Source organism: Eubalaena glacialis, chromosome 13, assembly GCF_028564815.1.
Source record: "Eubalaena glacialis isolate mEubGla1 chromosome 13, mEubGla1.1.hap2.+ XY, whole genome shotgun sequence".
Lineage (NCBI taxonomy): Eukaryota > Metazoa > Chordata > Mammalia > Artiodactyla > Balaenidae > Eubalaena > Eubalaena glacialis.
The window spans coordinates 75,703,106-75,717,370 of NC_083728.1; the positions used below are offsets into that span (position 1 = coordinate 75,703,106).

The following is a 14,265-nucleotide window of genomic DNA, read 5'->3' on the forward strand; positions in this document are numbered from 1 at the left end:
CCCTGGACTAGTCCCATTTTCTCCCATGCTCAACTGGTCTTTAGAGACAGTCCAGACCAGAGCATTTGAATAACACTCAGGAGAGAAAGTCATATGGTCATTATCCACTGTGATTAATATTGCTATTTTGGACACTTAACTGGTCATGAATTAACTTATAAAACCAGAAAACAGAGTGGCCTGCATTATAACTACATGATCAGGGAAAGCACCGAAGCCAGGTTCTATCCCTGACCAAATGGGCCATTTGTGGATCGGTTAGTCTGGCCATTGGCCACTCCAAGCATTGGCTGGTTATCCTCCTCCAAGTGGCCAAGTGTGATGGTAGCTTTATTTCTCAGCAAGGTCTTGGCTGTGGGAAGAATTGTGAAGTGCCGGGGAAAGCAGTGGTGTTGGCTTCTTGGGACGCGGGGTAGAGTCAGGGCTCCTACCCTGTATAGCCTCTCAGCATTTCCTCCTAGGCACACGGCTGCTGTGCAGGCGCAATGGACTTCATCTACATGCGGCTCCCATTCCCAAGCTTTAGCTGAAATCAAAAAATACATTCCTGTTTCTCCAATTTGGACCAAATGCATAGAAGAATCTGATGTGAACTTCTAGGGTCGTAGTCTTCAACCTTGCCTGCATATTAGAAGCAACTGAGTTCCAATATGACTGATATAACTGAATTCTAAAAATCCTGGTGCCCAGTTCCACTCCAAATCCATTTAAAAAGTCTGCAGGCATCCGTATTTTTAAATCTCAAGAATTTCAATGCCCACCAAAGCAATACAACCACTGATCTAGTCAGTGCTTCTCAAACTTGAATATGCAGAATAATCATCTGTAGGATGTGTTTTAAAAAAAACACAGACTCCCAAACCCCAACCCCAGAAACTGGATTCATTATTTCTAGGGATGGGCTGAGAATATGGATTTCTAACAAGCTCCCGGGTGAGGCCGTTGCTGCCTTTCCACAAACCGTACATTGAGTAGCTCTGTTCTTTGCTATCCAGTGTGTACTCCATGGAGAAGCAGGCTTAGCATCATCCAGGAGCTTGTTAGAAATTAAAAATCTCAAGCCCATCCCAGACCTGTTATATCAGAATCCATGTTTTTATAAGGGCTTTAGGAAATTTGTATGCACACAGGATTGAAAAACATTACTATGTAGAGGCTGCAAACGTTCAGCATCCAGGCCAAATTTTGCTGGCAGATGGATATTTCCTGGCTTACACAGTATTTTTTGAAATTTTGAACTGATTGACAACACTTAAGCATTGGGATTTTTCTGACCTCTCTTGAAAGATTGGAAGATCGAGCAACACTGATGGTAACTGGAAACAGACTCTACATGCTCCCAGCTGCCGTGGCACCACTTGGTTCACTAAGGATATCTGCATGGTCTCTGCAGGCATTTCTGTTTGCAGCTCCTCGTTCATGCCCTCACCTCTCCACTTCTTTCCTAGTTGGGAATGACTGCTCCCAAGCATTTCATCTTGAGCCAGCCCATTTTATGTCTTTGAACCTCCCTTGATTCATCTGTAAAATGGATTGATAACACTTACTCAGGGTTCTGATAAAGATTCAGTGGGACTGGAGATGGTGCTTTAAGCTCTATACATCTGTTTTACACACAAGTTGTTCCTATACCCAGAGTTCCAGTCTCAAAGTATGGTCCTTGGACCAGCAGCACTCAGGTAGCAGCACTACCTGGGAACTTGCTAGAAATATATTTTTTCAGGCCCCACCTGCGATCTAAATGCTTAATGAATTACCAGGTGTTTCAGGGGAGGGTGGAACTTCGTGTGAATTTCACCAGGATCAAAAGTCCATCATGAGCTCCATAATTAATGAGAAGACAGTTCAATCAAGACTTGTGGGTGGGTGAAGTTCTACAGGTCAGAGAGACCAAGGCAAAAGGTTAGCATGTGTAGGATGGAGCTTCCACATCTCCTTTCCTCTGGAATTTCTGACATCCCCACCTGTGGGCTCACCTGTGCTCCCATCCTAAGCCAATGAGCTGGGCTAAGACCTGGTATCTGGATAGCTTACCCTGAACCTGGGCATTCACAGGCTCATAAAACAGGCAGCTTCTACTTTCACCACATTGGCCCAATCCAGAAAAAGCATCTTTTGCCTTAGTTTCCCCTAGCAGGCACCTGAGAACTGAATGGACATCTCCCCAGCCAATGCCATTGCCATCTACCTGTACTGACTTTGGGTGCTGCCTGCTGCCTGGGCTCCCCTGATTTCACCATATTCACTGAACTGGCCTCCTCAGATCATGATGTCTCTTCAACCTAGCCTGGAACTGCTGCCTTATATTAGACATTGTATATTTGGACAAGCTCTATAGTGAGGTCAGTTTCCTTGACCCCTGCCTCTCTCGCTGTCTACACTGGCTGAATTCCTGGAGCCCCAGGATGCCTATGACCACAGCCTGCCTGAGCAAATAGCAGAGACCTGGAATCATATGACTTTCAGGGGAGGAAACGGTGAAGTGACCATATACTATTCTTAAGACAAGAAAGATCACACCAAAAACTTTTTTTTTTTTTTTTTCCAAAAACTTCTTTGTCTTGATTGGGAGTAGAACATGCATGGAAAAAGTGGTGAAAGAAAAAGCTAGGAGGCAAGATATTTCTCCTCAAGGTGATGATAGATATGTATTGGGCTGGAATGCAGAGGAATTCCTTGGGAACTCTTGCTCTGACAGTTTTTAAAGAGTGAGTCAGCAAGAATGACTCAGCCGTCCTGGATTCATTTGGTTTAATACCGATGAAAACAGGATGATATAATTTTTCAGAATTCCTTCTAAGCAGAGGAACCAGTCAATAATAATAATATGATATTGATAATAATAATAGCAGCAGCATTTTTTGAGTGATATCATTCTAGGTAGTTTATATACATTATCTCAGGAGTCAGCAAAATTCTGCTGTATAGGGCTAGACAGTAAGTATTTTAGGTTTTGTGGGCTACGTGGTCTCTGTCACAACGACTCAAGTCTGTACTTGTAGCACAAAAGCAGCCATAGGCAATAAGTAAACAAATGGGCAGGGCTGTGTTCCAATAACACTTGATTTACAAAAACACTTTAGTGGGCCAGATTCTCAACACAAGCTATACTTTGCTGACTCCGACGTTATCTCATTGACCACAGTGATACTGGGAAGTAGTACTTTTACTCCTCCCCATTTTACAGGTAAAAAACGGAATCCCGGAGCGATGCAGTAACTTGTATGAGATCCCAGAGCACTAAGTGGTGGATTCAGGACTGAAACTGTCAACTGAAAAACAATGCGCAACCTAAAAGTTGAGAATTATGTTTTATTCGGTGGACTTTCTGAGGACTTCAAACCAAGGAGGCAGCCTAGCAGACAGCTCTGAGGGACTGCTCCAAGGAGGTCAGGGAGGAACCAGGGTATATAGGGGCTTTTGCAATAAAGACCGGGTAGTCAGACTTTCAAAAGACTACTGTTAATTAAAGAAAACCAGATATGTTAAGTTAATGAATTTAGTGCTTTTCTATGTAGGGGAAGATGCAAGAGTCTGGGCTCATTGAAATCATTCCTTTGATATAAAACTTAGCTGTCTAGGGCCAGCATCCTCTTCTTTCCCATCCTGAGTCCCCTCAGGGCTCACTGTTGAGGGCAGCTGGAGTGGCCGATGGTCTGAGGGCCACAGCATTCTTTGTTTGCTGATGTGGCAGGCAACATTTTTCATCCACACAACTCAGGATTTCCTACACTATAGTGTCTGGGTAAGCTTTTTCATTCCCAGGGGCATTTCATCATTCGGCTCCCCACGTCCCATATTCAGTTCTTCAATTATTTAACAATTATTGGGCAGCTTCAGCATACCTATCATGGTACATCATCTTATTTAACTATCAGGACAACTGCATGAAGTAGCACTGTTTTCCCCATTTAGTGCCTGAGCTCCCAGAGGATAAGGTGGGATTCTCAAAGTCCACTCTTCGTGAGAAGCTGAGCTTGGAGTTAGACTCTGATTCTCAGTCTCTCTAAGTTCAGTGATCTTGCCTCCAGACCTGTTGGCTCCAGATTTTAAAAATCTTTCACAATTTTTGAATTATCAAAGCAGTACATGTCTATTGTACAAGAATTGGAACGATTATAAAGATAGTGACAAAGAATCACTCACAATTCTCAATGCCCAAATAATCTCTGCTACCAATCTGATGCTTTTTTCCCCCTCTTGATCCATGCTCATTCTCCATCAATTTCATACTAAATAAAATATTTTGTATATTTTTTTACTAATCACATAAGATTTGGAGCCATTTCTTGAATTATTAAATTTTAATAAAATCATAATTTTAATGATTGCATATTTTTTCATTATAGGATATAACATAATTTTTAACAATTTAGATACTTTCTATTTTTTTTCTATCATAAATGCTTTGATTACATTCTTGTGCATAAATCTCTCTCTGAATCTCCAGTTATTTCCCCAGGATAAATTCCTAGAAGGGAAATTATTGCTCCAAAGGGTGTTAATTATTTTTAAAGTTCTTTATATATAATTCCAGATTGGAATTTTAAGAAATTTGTGCTAATTTTCATTCCTTTTAGTAGGGCAGATATACCTAACCCTAAACCCTAAACAACAAATTTTTTAAAATTTGGTAATTTTGTGGATTAAAATGTTACAGTTTTACTTTGATTTTTATTAAGTAGTGGGGCTTTGAGGTTTTCTTATTGATTTGTCTGAGTTCTTTATATATTAAGGATATTACTAGTTCTTTTTCTGGCAAATATTACACCTAGGTTTTTATTTACCTTTAAAATGAAAATAAACTCATCTCTATTTACTTGTCGTCTTATTCATAGCAAAGGATACTTCAGATCATGAGCATTCAACCCATCCAACAGCAAGAGTAGTAGCAAGAACAAATGCTTCCTTTGTGAGTAGAATTTGCCAGGTGGCTGGAAATCCCAAGCAGAGAGGCTTAGCCATGACTTCCAGATCTCTGGTGCAGACTGCAAACGTGCTGGGCTGTGCTTTCACACATGCAACTCCAGGGTAGAAATCAGCCCAAATAGGAGGCAGCCAGGGGATATAGAGAGGAGCTTTTGAGACTGATTGTAAGCCATGAGCAAAGGGTTGCCTTTGTTCTACGTGCAGCCACAAGGCACTGAATTCCTCACCATCCTTTCAAATAAGTAGAAGGAAGTTAAAAACAATGTAATGAAAACTTTGTTAAGAAGACTATGAAGTTGAAGACAGATAGGAACTTCATTCTTATACTCTTTGGTAAATTTAGAGAAAAGAAAAATGATTTGAGGCCTGACATTTTCTCTCCTCAATCCTCAGCATATTTCATTTTGAGGAAAAATAATCCTTCATGTCAGGTAAATCCCTTCTTTGGAAACAATAACATTTCTTTCTATGTATTGGAATGGGCTATGGTGATGTTTCTCAATCTTGGTACTATTGACATTTGGGGCAAAATAATTATTTGTTTGGGGGGACTAAAGAATAAATTAATTAATTAATTAATGATTCAACAGTTTGCATTTAAATATTTGAAAAATTGGGAAATGAGAAATTCACCTTTCCCACCCCCCCCCCCACATTGGTCCATAGGGCCGAATTAATTACAGGGAGAAAGATATTGGGATCAGTGTAAGAAATCTTTGTTATAATAAAAACGATGCAAAAATAGAATGGTCTAGCTCCAGAATTAATGAGTTCACTGGAGGCATTCAAGGAGAGACTAGGTTGTTCTTAGACAGGATCTTGTATAAGATGTTCATACAAAAGAGGAGAGATTCAAAGTTTAAGAGTATCTCTCATCCCTGAAATTCTATAAATCTGCGTTTCTTGCTGTCTTTCCTTTTTAATATTTCCTATGCAGGTAGTAATTCCACTTGAGGAACTTATTTCTTTTAAAACGGAAGATAAACTTTCCTAAAGTGCTCAAAAATCATCACACATACTGCATAAACTGGCTTCTTTGGGGCTTCACAGAGAAAGCAGGCTTTCAAGAAGTTGAATTAAGGATTTTCTGCAAAAACTAACTCATTTCCACTAGCCTAGAGCTGGATGATTTTTCATGGTCTCTCAGATACCATATGATTGAAAATGAGCAATGGAGTCAATTGAGGGGCGTTGGGGAAGGCACAAGAAGTCTGTCCAGGGATATTGCACTCCTAAGCAGTTTCCATAATTAGTGCTACAGATTTCTGTTGAGATTCCAGACCTTCCCTGAACTGAGATCTAGTTTTCTGGAACCCTGAGTTTTCTGAAGGGTTGGATCCTTTTCTTCTTCCCACTACAAGTTATGAGTGAACAGAAGGCATCGGTTAGCAGGAGTTATGTTTCAGCAAAAGACATGGGTCAGCAGAAGAAATAAATGAGTAGGGACCAAGGGTCATTAGGAGTCAGAGTTCAGTAGGATCCATGGAACAGTAGGAGCAAGGGGTCAACAGAAGCCATGGGTCAGGAAGAACTGTGGATCTACAGAAACCAAGAGTTAGCATGAGCCATGAGTCACCAGAGGCCACAGGTCAACAGGAGACAGAAGTAGCTTTTGGAGGAGATTTTGTTCATCAGGTCAGTAGGAGCTTTTGTTCATCAGGAACCATGGGTCCGTAGGAACCATTGTCAGCAGGAACCATACATCAGCCAGAGAGGGAGTCAGCAGTAGGTGGTGGGAGCAGAGGCTAAAAGACACAGAAGGAGAGCAGCACCAGACTTGGAGGCGGCTGATGCCATAGGACAGTGGAAGCCATGATTAAGCAAAGGATGCAGAGTAACAAGAAGCTGAGTAGAGAGCACTTAGCAATAGTAGTATTGATTAAGTACAGAGTATAAGTAATTCACCATCATAATAGGGTAGGAAACAATGTGTTTCTGAGCACGTGTCAAGATAACGTAGGGTCTACAAGAGCTTTGAGTCCTGAAAGATCTAATCCTGAATGACATTCTAGTCTCTATGAGAACTGGTAGTTTAGCAAATGAGATTCTTGTCTTTCCTAATTTCCCAGGTATTCTTATTGTTTTAGGTTGAATGCCTAAAAAGGGGAATTCTTGAGATACAGTATACAAGGTTGCTTTTTAAGTTTCTTGATATATATTGCTAAGTTACTTTTCAAAAATGTTGTATGAATTTGCTCTGCCCCATCTTCTAATTAAAATACTTATAAAAATGTATTCTCAAAGGTACAGAGTTTTAAGGGGGACTGAAAGCTATAAGTATTACTATCTCTCAGGAGGAATTTCCAGTACAAAAATTTCAGATAGGTGTTTGCTGTGTAGAACAAGAGGGCAAAGGAGATTGATACCTCCTATTTTGTTTCTCTCTATCATGTAAGTCAGAACTGTTTGGAGTCTCAGGGGAAAGAATCCAATTTAATTAAAAATGGCTTGATTCAGGGAATTCCCTGGTGGTCCAGTGGTTAGGACTTGGTGCTCTCACTGCCCAGGGTCCCAGGTTCCATCCCTGGTTGGGGAACTAAAATCCCACAAGCCACATGGCGTAGCCAAAAAAAGAAAAAAAGAAAAAAAGAAAGGCTTGATTCAATAAAATAATTTATAAGGGCATGTAACTTGAGAGTTTGGAATGTAGTGTGGTGGATTTCAGGTATGAGTTGATCCAGGAGCTTGATGTGAATCAGGACAAACATGTCTACTCTTCATCTTCTGCCTCAGTTCTAGTGGTTGAAAGCTCTGATTGGCCAGGTCAGGCCCATGGCACATGCCCACTCTTGGAGCCAGATGTTATGGGAGTTACTGACTGATGCCCCCCTACTCCAAGTTATGACTTGGGAGAATTAATGGAGATGGTGTAGGCAAGTCAAAACAGATGTCAACAAGGCCCTTAATATAGGCATGGGGGCTTCAGGACACCCTTCATTTGGGTAGAAGCTGCTTTTGAAAATGTTCAGAATGGTTTGGACATTCCCATCAGTTATCTCCATTTCATACATCTTCTAGAATCTAGGCTATAATTTTCAATGTTACAATGTTACAGGCTGGGGAAAGAAGGAATGTACTTTCCTGTTACATCCATAATGTAGAGTCAACAGAGATAAAAGTCTGAACCTGGAACAGCCATAGGAACAATTCCTTTTAAGCATCATTTAATTTATTTTTTTTGGCCACACCGCATGCCTTGCAGGATCTTACTTCCCCAACCCGGGCCCACAACAGTGGAAGTGCCTAGTCCTAACCACTGGACTGCCAGGGAATTCCCTAAGCATCATTTTAAATAGCATAATAGTCTGTTACTTTTGGAGGATATAAAAGCTGATGAAACCCCCTCTATAGAAGGAACTTACTGTTGAGAGCAGCCTGGGTCTTCTCTACTCCCCACCCCTCCTCTATGGCATACTGGAGGAAGGGGCACCAGTTTGGGTTTAATTTGGGTCCTTCTAATACCTCATTATGTAAAAACAAGTGTCCCCAGATGCTCAGGAAATTTGGAGTCATCCTCCTCTTTACTTGTTCTTCTCCTGCATAAAGACATTTCCAGAATATCACATGCTCCTAAAAGTGTACTTCCTTGCATGTGAAACCAGCTAACGGTTCCCCCGAGAAGTGTTTGAAGGCGTAATGAGCACCCAGGTTCCCGGTGTCAGAGCTCTGATAGAGAGGATTCTCTCCCCAAGCCAGAATTCCCTCCAAGAGCCTCCACCAGGCGACCCTGGGGAGAAGTTGGTGTTAACTCCAGGCTGCTATGGTTGAGAAACCACTTCCCATAAAAACTCAGCCCTCTCTTTCCTCATGGCCCCAACTCTGGGGTGAAAAATTGAGTCTCCCACAGGCTGCTCATAATCTGCCTTCTTTCCCCTTCCAGAGAATCTGCCTCTAAGAAGATTAGAATCTATCCTCACGGGCCACACCATTTGGTGGGGGACACAGAGGCATAATTTAGCAATGATGACAGAGTTTGAAAAGTACCAATTATAAGAATAATCAAAAAGCTAGAGTACCTTAGAGGTAAGAAGAAGAAAATTTGCCCAGGAGATCTGGGAAACTTAGCAAAAGAGGAAGCATTCAAATTCAGTCTTGAAAGAACAGGAGTTTGCTAAGTGGAGGTAAGAGTGGATAATAATAATAATAATAATAATAATAATAATAATAAGCTAATATTTTTTTGAGCACTCACTGTGTGCCAATCATTGTTCTTTGTGCTTTACATGTATTATTCATATGATATTTACATGTATTAACTCATTTAATCCTCATAACAACCGTATGAAGTAGGTGTTAATATTCTCCCCATTTTGCAGATAAAAGAGACTGAGGCCCAAGAGGTTAAGTTATTTGCCTAAGGTCACACTGAAAATATGTTGTAGACCTGAGATTCCAACCTAGGCATTTTGACTGTAGAGCCTGTGTTTTTAACCTATTTGCCATACTACCTAAAAGAGCATAGCATCAATATCATCAAAGGCATGGAGGGATGGACGTGGTTTAAAAATATGTCCAAATTCTTTGATATTTCTTCCTACAAGTGGTGGAGTCTAACTTCCCTCTCCTTGAGTATGTGCTAGACTTACTGACTTGCTTCTAATGAATACAAGAAAGCAGAAGTGACCATGTGTGGTTTTGAAGACTTGGTTATAAAAAGCGCTGTGGCTACATCTTCACTCTCTCTGTCTCTCAGATCACTTGCTTTGGGGATAGCCAGCTGACATGTTGTAAGGACACTCAAGAAGCCCTATGGAAAGGTCCACATGGTGAGGATCCTAAGTATCTGGCCAGTAGCCAGGAAGGACCCGAGGCCTCCTGCCAACAGCCATGTGAGTGAGTTTAGAGGAGATTCTCCAGTACCCATTAAGCCTTCAGAGACCATGTCCTTAGCAGACATCTTGACTGTAACCTTGTGAGAGACCCTGAATCAGAACCACTCAACCAAGCTGCTCCGAAGTCCTGACCCATAGATACTGTGAGAAAATATATGTATGTTGTTTTAAGCCACTAAGTATTGGGGTAATTTGTTACACAACAGCAGACAACCACTACTGGCGGTAGAATGTTTTGTGTCTTCAATGTACATGGGCAGTCAGTATTTTGGAGCTGAAGCGCAGAGCTTATAGAGAACTGGGCAGGAGGAGTGAAGCTTTTAGGATAAATTATAAAGCATGACAGCCATCCCACAAGCTCAAGCTCACAGAGCCCACTTTCCAAAAGCAACTCTCCCCGTCCCCAATCCTGAGCCACCCCACACCTAGCCAGAAAATTCTTCCATTTTCAGTTCCTTGTCCATGCCACTATATGGCTTTCAGTACACTATTCCTTGTCGTGCTACCAGCTGTGGATATTCCTTTCTTCCCAACTAGATGGAAAGCTCCTGGCATGCTCAACTCACATTTTATTCATTGTCCTCCTTGCATAAAACCCTTTGGTCACTGCCCTGTACATGTATGGGGGATGAATGCTGCCCGTTCTGAAACCTTGTGGCTGATGGATGGACTTCCATTCAATTCCAGCCAACATGCTCTGCTGTCTTGTCTTTGGCTTGGAGTGTAATGTCCATGAGTGGGATAGATTGAGATCCAAGAGGCAAATTAGTTTAAAGTACCATTAAGGGGACTTCCCTGGTGGTCCAGTGGTAAAGAATCCGCCATTCCATTGCAGGGAACGTGGGTTTGATCCCTGGTCAGGGAGCTAGGATCCCACATGCCTCGGGGCAACTAAGCCTGTGCGCCACAACTACTGAGCCCGCGCACCTCAACTAGAGAGCCTGCATGCTGCAAACTACAGAGCCCACGCTCTCTGGAGCCTGTGCACAACTAGAGAGAGAAAAACAAACCCCACAGGTCACAAATAGAAGCTTGCACGCTGCAACGAAGAGCCCGCGTGCCACAACTAAGACCTGATGCAGCCAAAAATAAAAATAAATAAAGTAAAATAAAATAAATATTAAAAAAAAAAAAAAGTACCAGTAAGTACTCTGGACATTTTTACCACAGTGGTGTGAAATGATTCACACATATATGGATTCGGGTGATGAGGAGACAGGGCAATAAACCAGGTAGAGGGTACTCTTAACAGTAAGTAAGGCTGGCCACCAAGGGTGATGCACATCAATACAAACTATAGTCTCCATGTAACATTTGAATTAATTCCTCTTTTCTGCTTTATTTTCCACTATGTGCTCAGTTCCTGCACATAGAATATGTTTGATACATATTTGGTGAATGAAAGAATGCTGATGTTGAGAATAATTAATATTCATGACACCTATGTTCTCCAGGCTATTCCTACAGATAAAGACTTTGGTCTCTTAAGAGGACGTTTATGGATAAAGAAGGACTCCAGCCAATCACAGGAGGCTAAGGGAAGGCATATCGTAGGTACATACCAGCATAAGCGGGCAGATGATGGTGGTCAGAGCCCCAGGAAACTGGGGAGGGATTCAGGGAAATAAAACACAAATAAGAGGAGAACCCCAATGTATCAGTTATTATAGGAGACATCTGCTGTTTTTGTTGTTGTTTATTTTAAGCTATCCACTATTTTCTCCTTCTTCCTTTAGTAATAGTCCCCTGAGTTCCAATGGACAACCATCATTTGCTGATTCTTGCTCCATGTGACTTGAATGGAGTTAACCTTCTACCCCAGAATCCTAGCCCAGATCTGACTAATAGAAACTCTGTATTCTCCTGGTAACAGTGATTGGTTCATGAATGGGCATGTGACCCAGCTGGAGCCAATGAGAATCAATGGGACTTTTGGGACTACTTCTGGAAGAGAACTTGTCCTCTTTTCTGCTACACTTGAGCCAGGGAGGAGTAGGCATCAGAAATGCTGGTCTCCATCTTGCCGCCAAGTGATAGACCTGGAGAATGAAGCCAACAGAGTGGCAGTCAGAGATTGAATGAAACAGATTCTAATGACACAATTTCAGATTCTTGAAGAGGCCATATCCCAATTACATCTTTGGGCTTTTAAGTTGCATATATGAAATTCTTTTTTATCTTAAGCCAGCTTGAGTTTAGTTTTCTGTCACTTGCAATTTTAAGATTCCTGACCAAAGGGACTGCCTTTGGATGCCATACCAGTAGCCAAGGGCCCACAGAGGGTACACAAAATATCACGCTTAAGGCATCAAGACTGAGTCAGTTTCCACTGATTGTTAACCTTAACTTCTATTACTTAATAAGAAAGGTTTTTTTCCTTTATGTATTGACCTGTATAAGTCTAATATTTTTTTTCCAAATGGCTAAGCAATTGTCTTCAAATTATTATCACCACAAATGTGAAATGCCACCTTTATCATGTTCTAAACTTCCATGTAATTTTCTTTGATCTATTTCTAGACTCTAGTCTGTTCCATTGATATCTGTGTATTCCTTTGTCATCAATTTGCTGTTTTATAATTTAGCTTTATAGTACATATTAATATCTACTGAATGTTCATTACCCTTTTCCCCCCCAAATTTTATTTGTTTCTGCCATGATATTCTTATAGATGAGAATCAAGGTCTAAAGAAGTTCCATTGGGATTAAGATTAGAAATAATTGGAGATAACTGAGTCTTTCCCTTCAGGTTTTTGGTGTATATTTTTCATTTATTCAAGTCTTTGCATATCTCTCAGTAAAATTTTATAACTTCATCTCAGTAAAAAACAAACTATTCTTCTAAAGTTCAAGTCATTCAATTCTGACACCCTATCCCCTCCATATCCCGTTCATCTAATGACATTCTGGACCTTGCCTTGTTATTTATTTAATTTCTCCCCAGTTTTACCCCAGCTTTATTGAGATACAGTTGACATACAGCTTTGTATAAATTTAAGATATACAGAATAATAATTTGACTTACATGTATTGTGAAATGATTACCACAGTAAGTTAATGTCCATCATCTCTTACAGAAACAAAAAAAAAAAAGAAAAGGTTTTTTTTCCTTGTGATGAGAACTCTTAAGATCTACTCTCTTAACAACTTTCAAATATACCATACGGCAGTCTTAACTATAGTCATCATGTTGCACATTACATCCCAAGTACTTATTTATCTTATAACTGGAAGTTTGTACCTTTTGACCACCTTCTACTTAATTCTTGTCACACATTCTTCCTTTCCATCCCAGCCCTTGCCAGCATCTAGGCTGATTTCAATGGCTTTGTAATGCATCTCAGTTCTATGATTTCTTCATCTCTAATGACCTTCCCCTCCATCTCAGCCATCCACTCTGGCCAAAGCACCCTTCGCCTTGTCTTCACTCCCAAACTCTTCCATTCTAAATTCCTAATTCAAGCATGCAGACCTTCTATCCTTCCAATTTACTTCCTCAAACTTTTTTTATTACTACTCTTCCTGCATTTCTTAGGTACCTCTAGTTCAATGTTTCCTGTATCCTTCAGAGCTCGTTCAAGAGAAAGCACCACAGAGTTAGCTGAGCAGAAAGAATTTAATATGAAAAAGTGCTAACGGGTATCGAAGAACTGAAAAGGCAAAACTCTCTAACTTTCAGGTGTAACTGCAGGAAGCAGCTAGCATCACTAGAAAGAAGAAACAGAGAGAAGATGCTGGAATTGCTAAAACACAGAAGCTTGGAGGAGGGGTCCTCTGGTGCTAGGTCCCAGATCTCTGAGGAGGGGCACTGCTTGGCTGGGGCTGCTGTCTTTTTCTTTTTTTAATAAATTTATTTATTTATTTTTGGCTGTGTTGGGTCTTAGTTTCTGTGCGAGGGCTTTCTCCAGTTGCGGCGAGCGGGGGCCATTCTTCATCGCGGTGCGCGGGCCTCTCACTGCTGCGGCCTCTCCCGTTGCGGAGCACAGGCTCCAGACGCGCAGGCTCAGTAGTTGTGGCTCACGGGCTTAGTTGCTTCGCGGCATGTGGGATCTTCCCAGACCAGGGCTCGAACCCGTGTGCCCTGCATTGGCAGGCAGATTCTTAACCACTGCGCCACCAGGGAAGCCCCAGGGCTGCTGTCTTTGAGAGGGTGTCATGAAGCTAGTTCTGAGAGTGTTGGAAAAGCTGCAAACTGGCTTCAGCTGCTGCTTCAGGAAGGAAGTGTCACTGCCAATGTGAAGAAGCATTGCTAGGGTGATGGTCGCAGGAACAACAGGCATACAGGGACAAGCAAGTCCCTCCTCCCACCTCCAGCCTTGCAATCACCCTCTAGTTTCTCTCTCTCTCTCTCTCTCAGCAGAGTCTAATAGGAAGCCAGCTGGCCATGCCCAAATGTCACTTTCAGAGTACCAATGCAAGCTCCAGGTGAGTTGAAAGCTAGACAATAGCTTAATAATTGAAACAACTCTTTTACTTTCTTCCTATCCATCATCCCCCACTGTC

The 14,265-nt window shown here is 41.5% G+C and overlaps 1 long non-coding RNA gene across 1 annotated transcript in view; it reads left to right on the plus strand.

Annotated features, from left to right (window-relative positions):
- The window catches only part of LOC133104278 (uncharacterized), a 244,095-nt gene that overhangs the window by 208,566 nt on the left and 21,264 nt on the right, over window positions 1–14,265 (plus strand). The window contains exon 3 of the long non-coding RNA XR_009703509.1: window positions 14,120–14,187. This is a non-coding gene — a long non-coding RNA (uncharacterized LOC133104278). The remainder of the gene's footprint in view (window positions 1–14,119; window positions 14,188–14,265) is intronic.